Source organism: Suricata suricatta, chromosome 7, assembly GCF_006229205.1.
Source record: "Suricata suricatta isolate VVHF042 chromosome 7, meerkat_22Aug2017_6uvM2_HiC, whole genome shotgun sequence".
Classification (NCBI taxonomy): domain Eukaryota; kingdom Metazoa; phylum Chordata; class Mammalia; order Carnivora; family Herpestidae; genus Suricata; species Suricata suricatta.
In genome coordinates this window covers 93,019,344-93,031,355 of record NC_043706.1, presented here as the reverse complement: position 1 = coordinate 93,031,355, position 12,012 = coordinate 93,019,344, and positions in this window count along the sequence as shown.

Sequence of the window (12,012 nt, the reverse complement as noted above, 5' to 3'; positions counted from 1 at the left end):
ATCATGGGAATCACTTAATTTGTTTCTTATCTTTTAGGGATTACTGTTATTCATTGCCTGATGACCATTGTTACATACATTTAATCTGATTCATTGTTACTGTATCAGGTAGGATGGTAAATGCAATCACTGCTACTTCATGATGGCTGAAATCAGAAGTCCTAGAGGATCCTCTAGATCTGCCTTAAATAGCTTAAGAGAAAGCACTGAAAGAATCAAACTCAAACAACTTAGCTGCATGTCAGGATGAAGCTCAAACGCTTTAAGAATATAACAAAACCCAGCATCCAACAATGTAAAATTTACAATGTCTGGCATTTAATAGAAATTACTATCTATACAAAGAACTGGGAAAATATGATCCACACCCAGGAGAAAAATCAAGCAACAGAGACAGATCCAGAAATGACAGAGGTAATAGAATTAGCAGACAAAGAATTACAACATCTATTATAGATTGTGTAAGTATATTTGATGATGTAGAGGAAACATGAGCATGATGAGGAGAGATATGAAAGATACATATTTTAAGAGAATCAGAGACTTGGATTCTAGGACTGATGCTTTCACAGACTGCCTGTATGACCCTAGAGAATACCTCTACCCTCTCTGGGCTAATGACGTCTCTAATACTCTCTTCCTCTTCATCTCTTTCTCATCCCATAAGCTCTACCTCCTAAATGTCTACCTGTCTCTATCTCTACTTCCTAATCATCTCTCCCTTAGACTATGGCAAACCTCTCATCTCAACTACCACCACACTCAATCCTTCTACACCACAACATAGCCAGAGAGATTTCTCTAAAATAAAAAATAAACCGTGGTTGTTTTCTGGCCTTCCAGTGCCCTTAGGATAAAGTTCACAGTTCATATTGCAGACTCAAAGCCCTTCTTGGTCTGGTCCCTCCCTGCCTGCTCTCTTGAGCCTTTCGGGAAACCATTCTTGCCTTTCCCTCCTGGCTTCATTCCTACTCTTTCATCCTACGGCTTGCTGCCTGGAACATTACTCCCAATGATGTTCACTCAGTTCATGCCTGATTCTTCATTAAATTCTCAGCTTAAAAACCATTTCCTCAGGGCCCTCCCATAACTCAGGGGCTGCTCCTCTTATGTGCTCTCATATTTCTTTGCTTCTATAATCATAACACTTACCTCACTTATCATTATTATATTATATTATATTATATTATATTATATTATATTATAATTGCTTAATTGTCTCTCCCCATCCCAATCTCTATGCCTGGTCCCCATGGTATCCCAGCACCTAACCCGGTGTTTTGTTCTAAGAAGAATGAATATTTATCCTCCATAACATACTGTAGGTCTGCTCCTTGCATCCTTGTTCTAGGCCAGGCCCCTGTAACCCTGGATTCCTGACCTAGCCTCAGATCAGCTTCCCTGCCCAAGGGTCTCCCTCATTTAATCCACCCTGCTCACAGCAGCAAGAACGATCGGCCTCAAGCATCATTTTGATCATATCACTCCCCTTCTTAGAAGCCGACAATAGCTCCAATTGCCTCTTGAATTAAATTAAAACTCCTAATCATGGGTCTCAAGGGGCTCTACCAATTAGCTGCCTCCCTTCCCCCAGACCTAGCTGCTGTCATCTTTTCACAGGCCTTCCACCATGGCTTCCCCTGCTGCCCTGCCAATCTGTGCCATGCCCACCTCCTCCGTGAGCGAGCCCCATGGCGCCCTCTCCTCCTTCCTCAGCTTTCTCTCTTTTCTTCTGCCATATCATATCCTTTCCTGCACTTAAAAAATATGGCTCAATAATCATTTCTTTCATGACTGTTTCCAAAATCAACTCCAGGTGGCTTTGTCCCTTCTAGCATAACCTGTTTTCAGGTATGAGAGTATTTGTGCTTATATGTATGCCCTATAGCTCCTGCTAACTTATTTTTGGTACTGTCTTCCTTGTTAGGGTCCAGCTACTCTCAGGACAGGGATGATGGCATTTCATCCTTTGTAACTCCCTGTGATCCCCAGGCAGGTTCTGTGCCTGAGGTCCTTGCTTACCTTTGCAACAGAGATGGGGAGGGGGGCGGTGAGGGGAGAGACTGGAAAGTGGGAATTCCCAAAGAAAACCGGTTTTTCTTCAGGTTTGCAGACCAGACTGTAGTCAGTCTGATGGGTGCGGTGCCTCCCCCCCCCCCCCGCCCCCGCCTCGCTAAACAGCAGGTAGTTTGTGCTCAGCACCCCAACCATGGGGGGATCTTAGTGTGGTGGTGAGAAAGAGATACAAATACAAACTTTTCTGGGTGCCTGCCCTGTGCCAAACACTGTGCTGGGAGCTTTGTGTATATTATTTCATGCCTGCGTCCCAATACCCTAACAAATTAGAGATGATTATTCCTGACTTACAAGTACATTAGGAGCCAGGGAGGTGGGTATAATCTGCCTGGTTACTGATTCAGGTCTTCCTGATCCAAAACACATGCTCCTATTTTCATACCAAGGAAGACATATTTCTGGATGAGTGGACTTTCTAGCTGAGTGCCTCAAATCTAAACTATAATTAGAACACAAACTCTGGCAGGACACCTGGGTGGCTCAGTTGGTTAAGCTTCCAACTTTAGCTCAGGTCATGACCTGGCAGTTCATGGGTTCAAGCCCCACATTGGGCTCTGTGCTGACAGCTTGGAGCCTGGAGCCTGTTTTGATTCTGTTTCCCTCTCTCTTTACCCCTCTACTGCTCACTCTCTGTCTCTCAAAAATAAATAAAACATTAAAAAAAAGAACACACACTCTGACAATGTTGTATCCATACAACACATATACAATGTTGTCTATCACTTGATGTCTGAAGAAGAAGCTCACCAAAGCCAAACCACACAGTTTGCTCACTCTGTTTGCTTGTCCAGCTCTTGTGAGATAAGATTCTCCCCATAAATGATAACTTGTTAAGTTTTAGTCAAAGATTCCTTTAAGGATTAGATGAAAGCCATGGACTCCATCCCCAGAAAAAATATATAACTGTATAACTTACATACAATATTAGAGTGTTCACAAACACACCTTACTTCTAGCCATAGGTTTATGTAGACCTCAGGCCTGTGGAGAGAACTACATCTTCTCCTCATGCCTTTTGTACTTTCCAGACTCTGGAACCTATTAAAGGTCAATGTGTGAGGACTCTGGGTCAATATTATTTATGTATGTGTTTCAGATGATGTTCTTCAAAAGTCTTGAGTTAAAGATGCAAAGCCTAGCTTCAACATGGAGACCTATGAGAAACCCTAGGGATTGAGAAGCTGTTGGAGAAGGGGCTTTCATGAAAATAAATTTCAGGGCACCTGGGTGGCTCAGTCAGTTGAGCATCTGACTTCAGCTCAGGTCATGATCTCCTGGTTCATGGGTTCAAGCCCCACATGAGGTTTTGTGCTTGTGCTTACAGCTCAGAGCCTGGAGCCTGCTTCATATTCTGTATCTCCCTCTCTCTCTGACTCTCCTCTCTCTCTCTCAAAAATAAAAATAAAACATCAAAAAAATTTTAAATACGTTTCATGACCCCTCACAAGGTGGGTTGTGCCTATATTAATATGCGGTCCCTACTGTTAGGTTTTATTTCCAGATCGGCTTTCATCATGATTGTAGACAACACTACCATTCCATTTCAGCTTAATTTTTTGGAGCTCATGCCAGAGTCTGCTCTATTTACAAGGGGAGGTTTCTTCTCAAACAGTAAACTCATTTTCCTGGGAAACTCTTCCTTTTGTAGTTGAGGAGAAAGGAAAAAGGAAAATACTGGAGGTTTTGGGGAGGATGTTTGAGGCTGAAGAGTGACCTCTCTTGGTGGAGAGATGGAAGGGACTTCTAATTAGGCCGTTTTTTACTGGGACGTGTAGGAAATCGAGTGTCCATAGTTTCAGAGTGTCTATGAACCCCTTAAAGTCGTATGCAAAATCTGGGATATAAAATGTGTATTTTTCTGAAAAAAATGGTCCAGAGCTTTCATCAGGACCTCAAAGTGTTCTTTGCTTATAAAAGTCACAGTCCAGTGGGTTGGGCCTGTAGTTTCTGTGTTTGAGGTCAGATTACCTGCAGCAGAACCACAGCGGGGTGCTTGTTGGAAAGTCAGATTCTGGGGCCCCCACCTCCAGTCGTCTGAATCACAGTCTCTAGGGGTATGACCTGACCACTGAATCTGTAACAACTTGCCCAGGTGATTTGGTTAAATTTCTAAATGCTTAATATCACTTTTTAGAATAAGGCCAACAATTACAGTGTGGGAAGTGCTTACATTTACCCAAATAGGCCTGGGTTCAAATCCCAGCTCAGCTACGTACTAAATATGTAACTTGGCAAGTTATGAATCCCTCTGAAACTTAGCTCCCCCACCTATAAATACGGGCTAATGTATCTGTTTTGAGATAATATTGCTTAATACTTAGTAAGAATCCAAAAAGCATTATTCACTGTCAATATCTTCTCTTAAACATTGAGTATTCCCCTGCACTCTCTAGGTCTAATGTGTATTTTTTTATGCTTCATGAGACTTTTTTCATAAAGGTATTGTCAATAAACAAAACAGGTCAATCATTTTCTACTGTGTATAGCCATGTATAAAAGGGTTTTGTTATACCAGCAAATACTCCTGAACTGTAAACTATAAACTGAAATTTTGTTTGCCTCAACTTAACAAATTATTAATATTCATATTTTGCAAACTCTATCACACTGCAACTCTCTGTGGACTTAGTGATTTTAGCAAATGGAAGGCATAAATATCAGAATTTACCAACAGGGGCAAAGTCTTCCAAGCTTAGTAGTCACAGTATTGAGAATGTTTGGTTTAATTCAGACTCTACTCACTAGTACATCTCCAGAAGCAAACAGCAAAAAGGAGAAAAGAAGAAATTCCTGTTGTACAACCAGTTCTAAAATCCTGTTTGGTAAGAACACCTCCCCTGTCCTCCATCCTTGCCCTCCATCCCTGCTCAGCCACACTCCACCCTCCACCCCTCCCACAAACAGTGGATTGTTTCAAACAAATTCCTTCCCTCTGGTGATTTTGTAGCTCTATTGTACTCCAGCTGTATCTCTTTTATCATTTGAAAATAATTTACACAAATACTCATTTTTACACACCAAGGAACATTTATGCTTGCTCAAGATGTAAGCGGAAAATTTAAAGGCAATATACTGTCTAAATAAAAACAACAAACTCTTCTAATTCATTTTCACAAAGAGTAACCAAAGTTCTCATTAAATGAACTAAGGAATCTAAGAATTGGTCCCTGGTGCCTTTTTTTGAAGCTAGACATTTATTTCAGTCCCTGTGGAAGACGACTCGTTTGTCTGGAGCATAAGAAATTGTACCTCTGTAGAGAACTGCTTATCCAAGAGGTGGACCACAGTGGTCTGCTTACCTTTAATTTACCATTTTACCAATCTTAAATCTGTCAGAATTTTCTTGCAGAGGAGACTTAGGTTTTGTATTCTTTGATTGCCATCTGCTGGTGGTCCTCTGTACTAGAAAATAAAAATTCTCAGAAAGATCACAACAACCTGGTTGTAGCTTGATTTGAGCAGTTCTTGCCACTGCAGAGAGAATGACATTTTTCATGTCCCATGATGGCAAAGACACCATGATGACATCAGAGAGTCATGCCAAAGTTCCAGAAGCCATGTCTCTCAGAAACAGACCTTGCATAGTGGTTTCTTCCTGGGAAGATGGTTGCTTAGATACTAGGCATCACTGTTCAGGGCCAGTTGCTCAATTTTTTTTTAAACATACTTGGGGGACCTGGGGAGCTCAGTTGGTTGAGCATAGGACTCTTGGTTTCTGCTCAGGTCATGATCTCATGGTTCATGAGTCCCGCATCCCTGACAGCACAGAGCCTGCCTAGGATTCTATTTCTTCCTCTCTCTACCCTCTTCCCTTCCTCATTTTCCCTCTAAATAAATAAATAAACGTTTAAAAAACCCCACACATTAGTTTTTGGGTTCACAGTAAATTGAATACAGAGTATAGAGATTTCTCATCTATCCCCTGCATCCACACGTGCTTAGCCTCTCCCACTATAAACATCTGGCACCACACTGGTGCATTTGTTACAAATGATGAACCTCCACCAACACGTCATTATCACCCAAAGTCCATAGTTTGCATTAAGTTTCATCTTGGTGAACCTTGGTGTTGAATACCCTATGCGTTTTTGACAAGTGAATAATGACATGTCTCCACTATTATTGTGTTCTACAGAATAGTTTCACGGCTCAAAAAACTTCTGTTCTCTGCCTGTTCATCCCTTCCTAACCCCTGGAAACCAGTGATCTTTCTACAGTCTCCATAGCTTTGTTTTTTCCAGAATGTCATATAGTTGGAATAATATAGTACATACATAGCCTTTTCGGATTGACTTCTTGCACTTAGAAATATGCATCTAAGTTTCTTCCTTGTCTTTCCATGGCTTCAAAGCTCATTTTCTTTCAACATTAAATAATATCCCATTGTCTGGATGTAGCACAGTTTATCTATTCACCTCCTGAAAGACATCTTGGTTGCTTCCAAGCTTTGACACTTTTGAATAAAGCTGCTTTAGGCATTCTTGTACAGATTTTTGTATCCACATACATTTTCAACCTATTTGGGTAAATACCAAGGAATGCAATTGCTGTATGGTATAGTAAAATTGCTCATTTTTTAAATGGACCAAATGGGCAGAAATGAACATCTGTGACAAGAATGCTCTGGGCCTGTGGTGGGCTTCATGTGTTCAGGAATCCTGCCAAAATCACACACAAGCTGTTGGGTAATGTGCATTTCCTGGGGAGATGGTTCACTGTTTTCATCAGGTGCTCAAAGATGGCTGTGCCCCCAAGAAACGCAGCTCCCTGGAAACTTTGAAAAGAGTCTAGGTAAGTGGTGCTGGGGGTTCAGTCGCTTTAGTGGCTGACTCTTGATCATGGGATTGAGCCTCCCATTGAACTCTGTGCTGAGTGTGGAGCCTGCTTAAGATTCTCTCTGTTTCCTTCATCCCCTCTCCCCAGCTTGCACGCTCTCACTCCCCTTCTAAAATAAAAAAAATAAAAATAGAGAATAAAGAATTGAGTTTAGCTGAGTTGGAATTAGAAAATAAAAAAAATTAGCATTCCTTGAGAACTTAGCATATGCCTGATACTCTTAGACAGCTCGCATTAAAAGCAACAACAACATAATGTTAAAAACAAGAGCTGGGATGTATTGAGAATCAACCAAGTCAAATAGTTTATCTTTGTTACTCTATCTCTAAACTTACAGTGACCCCTTGCTTACAATTTATTCCCGTTTTATAAAGCTGACCAGGGGGCACCTGGGTGGCCCAGTTGGTTGAGCGTCCAACTTCAGCTCAGGTCATGATCTCAAAGTTTGTGAGTTCAAGCCCCCCATGGGGTTCTCTGCTGTCAGGAAGTCCGCTTCAGATCTTCCGTCCCCCTTTCTCTCTTCCCTTCCCCCGTGCTCTCTTGCTCTCAAAAGTAAATAAGCATAAAAAACCCCAAAAACTGACCAGGGATTTGTACAGCTAAACATGGGGCTGAAACTCAAACACATACCAGTTTAGACTCCATTCTCCAATAACAAGGACAAAAAAATCCAGCCTCCAGTGTTTTCCATGCGGGAAGACAGAACTGCACATCATCTGTGGTGAGGAATGGAGACCCCCATAGAGGAAGAAGAGAAATGTCTTGGCTAAGTCTTAAGGGGCAATAAAGACCTGGCTAAGCAGAGAAGCTGGGGGCGGAGACGGAATTCCAAGAAGGAAACAGCTCACTCCATGGCATAGAACATGAGAAAGAGACTGAGTGAAAGTTCCAGAGCTGGTGCTGTGATGCTCAGAAAGAACGAATCCTTGCCAGTTCTTGGGGTAATAGAACAAAGACTAATAATATCTGGTCTTAAAAAGAAGAAACTTCAAAAGTGAATTTAAATTAGATAAACTGGACTTCATCAGAGTTATAAACATTTGTGCTTCAAAGGACACCATCAAAAAAGTGAAGAGACAACCCATAGAATGGAAGAAAATACTTTTAACTCCTATATCTGAGACTTTCACCAGAGTCTATAAATAACCTTTACAACTCAACGATAAAAACGACCCAATTTTTAAAAGGGCAAAGGTTTTGGATAGACAGGTCTCTAAAGAGGACATGCAAATGGCCAGTAAACATGACAAAATGGTCAACATCATTAGTCATTAGGGACCTGCAAGTCAAAACTACAATTTGATACCATTTGAAGCCCACTGGAATGGCTAAAATGAAAAAGACAACAACAAGAAGCACTTCTGCATATATTATTCCATTCTTCACAAGAAGAAATTGTGAGCCTCATACATTGCTGGTAGGAGTGTAAATGGTGCGGTCACTTCAGAAAACTGTTTGACCATTCCTCAAAATGTTAAGCGTAGTTACTAGATGACCTAACAGTTCAACTTCTAGGTAAATACTCGAGAGAACTGAAAGCATCCGTCCATGCAAAAAACCTGTCCATGAGTGCTCGGAGCAGCCATTATTATTAGTTCAACAGTAGAAACAACCCAAATATCTGTCAACCAAAGATTGGATAAATAGAATGTGATATGCCATATTCCGGAACATTATTCAGCCATAAAAGGGAACGAAGTACCGATTCATGTTACAACATGGATGAATCTTGTAAACATTGTACAAATTGAAAGAGGCCACTCACAAAGGACCACGTTACATAATTATATTTATATGAAATATCCAGAATAGGCAAATTCACAGAGACAGAAAGTAGGTTAGTGGTTGGCACAGGCGAGGGGGAGATGAGGGAGAATGCCAGTGGCTGCCACTGGGTACAGGATCTCTTGTGGGGGTGATGAAATGTTCTGAAATTAGGTCATGATGATGGTTGCACAACTCCACGACTATATGAAAATCATTGAATTGTACATTTAATAGGATGAATTTTATGTATTAACTAACTTTGTGACCTTGGGCAGGTATATTCAGAACCAGTTAATGGTATGTGAATTATATCTCAATAAAGCTGTTGTTCAAACGTAGGGAGGAAGGAACCATTCCTGAAGCAGAGTTTTCCTATGCACAGAGCTGTATCAGAATGGGGAGAGTGAGGGAGGGACCTTAGGTAATGACAACAATAACAATTATAACCCCTAACTTCATTCACTTAATAAAAAGTTGTTGAGCGCCTACTACAGTCTAGATGCTGGGGATACAGAGAAACAGACAAAATCTCTGTCATTAGGGAGATCCTAGTCAGATGGCGAGACAGCCAGTAAGCAATAAGTTGCTGTGATATCAGATAGTGCTAGGTCTTACTCAGAAAAAGAAAGAAGGGCAAGGGCAAGAAAAGGATTGGTAGGGGGAGGCACTATTTTAGATGAGAGGCCTGGGAAGGCTTTTAGGGGGTGACATGTGCACAGAGACTTGAACAAAGTGAATTTTGTCAGTATTTCTCCTATGAGGGCACTAATCTTAAGATGTGTGTGTTACTTAATCCTCTCAACAACCTATAAGGTACACCATTATCCTAATCTTACCAATGAGAACGTTGAAGTAGAGAGAAATGGAGCTGGTGTTCAAACCCAGGTTTGTCCTTTTAGGGTACTTTGTAACTTTTTAAAGCTCTTTCACGCAAATGGAATAATATATGCAGAAGTGCTTTGTGGATGAGAAAGTACTATGCAAATGTAAGTAATTATAACTCTTTTAATGTAATCTGGTTTGACCTTCACAGAATCACTGTGAGGGAGATAAGGTGTGGATTATTATACCATTCTTAGACAAAAACAAACACACACAGCTGTGAAGTGCAAAGTAAAGTAACTTGTCCAAGGTCACAAAGTTAATTAATGGTATATCCAGAACCAGTTAATGGTACCAAAGTTAATGGTGTATTCAGACCAGTACCTATTTTTGTATTTGTATCTCTTGGGAAGTTTTTATTTTTGTATTTGTATCTCTTGGGAAGATAAATTCTAAGTATTTTTCTTGCTAAGCATATTTACAACTATGTTAATTATTAGAGTCAAAAACAGTCTAGCATTCCTAAATAAATCTTTGGATGATCCTTCTTCTGTATCTTTGCTTCCACTTCTCCAAAGTCTCCTTCCTTTTCCTCCATGTCTTTTTCCCTAACTTTTCCAGACACGGACGCCCTCACATACACACTCCAGGAATTAGGGAAAAGCCATCTAGGCTTCCCATGCCTCTTTTTTAAATTAAATTATTTTTTTAATGTTTATTTATTTTTGAGACGGAGAGAGACAGAGCATGAGCAGGGGAGGGGAAGAGGGAGAGGGAGACACAGAATCTGAAATAGTCTCTGAGCTATCAGCAGAGAGCCCAGTGTGGGGCTCGAACCTATGAACTGTGAGATCATGACCTGAGCCGAAATCGGACACCCAACTAACTGAGCCACCCAGGCACTGCCTCCCCTCCAAATCATCAGCTCTCAAGATACAGAGTGCAATTACTAAAAGAAATATGGATTTCTTAAGGTGACTACACGGGGTTTGAAAATCACCCTTCAAAGTGATTAAATGTGCTTGATTTTAGATGCTCTAAGGGGTGCCTGGCTGGCTCAGTTGAAGAGCATGTGACTTTTGATCTCAGGGTTGTGAGTTTGAATCCCATGTTGAGTATAAAGATTGCTTAAATAAATAAAACTTAAAAAAAAAAAGAAGCTCTAGATCAGAGGGAACATTCTGAAATGCAAGCTCTGTTAAGAACAGATAGTAACAGTCATCATTCCCTTCATCCAGTGGATCAGAAATTGGCCTTTTGCAGGCCATTGAGCCAAAACCAGAGGCTTTGAGATAAGATTTCAGAAAATCCACAAGGGGGATTTAGTTTATAATGGTGCCTTGGAGCAAAGTGGCTGGCTATTTACCCTAACTTAGCCTCTCCCCAACTCCTATCCTCTCTGAAGCTTGGTTCTGCACCACTTTCTTAGACTTTTGAATAAATTACTGCTTAAACCTTCTGTAGAGATAGGAAATATGGCTGTATCTAAAACTGAAAAGGACTCAAAACCCTTCATAGGGGGCATAGGAACCTCATGGCTGACCAGGAGGGACCGGCCCCAGTGGAGGGCAACTGGAGTAATTTCTATAATGTTCCACCTGGAAAAGCAGCTAGAAGCATCCTATAAGGAAAAGAAAACAGAGAGTCTGAGAGCATGTTATATAAAGTCGGTAAAGTCATCTGTATTTAAAAAGGAAAAACCCCCACAACCATTGATTCTCCCTTGATATTGCACACTCCTCCAACCTGTGCCTCTCCTTCTAGCTCTCATCTCCTGTTCCTTTTCTTCCTGATAGAATGGTCCAGATGCTGAGCACCTTCACTTGTCTCTTTCTTTCCCCTTCTAATCCCTACACACTGCCCCCTACCTCCACTATTCCACTGAAACTGCTCTTGGTAAACTCATTCATCAGCGACAGCCATCTTGCTATATAAATACTAGACCAGCATTTCCCAAAGAGTGTTTCTGGAGACCCTTGTCATGCTCATTTTTTAAAAGGGGAAAATGGTCAAATACTTTGTGAAACTTCGCATCTTCCACTTTATCTTAAGAGATTTACATTCCTATTAACATATCAAGGAATTGGGGGTGTGTTTCAACTCAGTTTAGGACACCTTAACCTGACAGCTGCAAGTGAGGGGTGGTGGCTCACAGCAGCTGTAACACTATATGTGTGACTGTTGAGAAGACTAAGTATGGGGGCTTCCCTCATCACTAGCTTTGGAACCCAAATCTGAGTCAGTGACAGCCTGAACAAATAAAACTGAGGTTTTTTTTTCTTTGTCTGCACTTTTTAAAAAATCCTCCTTACGCCCTGATGTTATATTAATGATACAGTCTTAGAATTTGACTACAGAATAAAGTCCAGATTCCTTATTCTGATCTTCAAGCCCTTTACAAACTGACTCCACCATTGTCATCTTAATCTCATAACCAGATGACTTTGCTGGAACAGACCTAAGATTCAGAGGCTCTAGGAGAGTAGTTCCTGGTGACCCTCTTTACTTTGT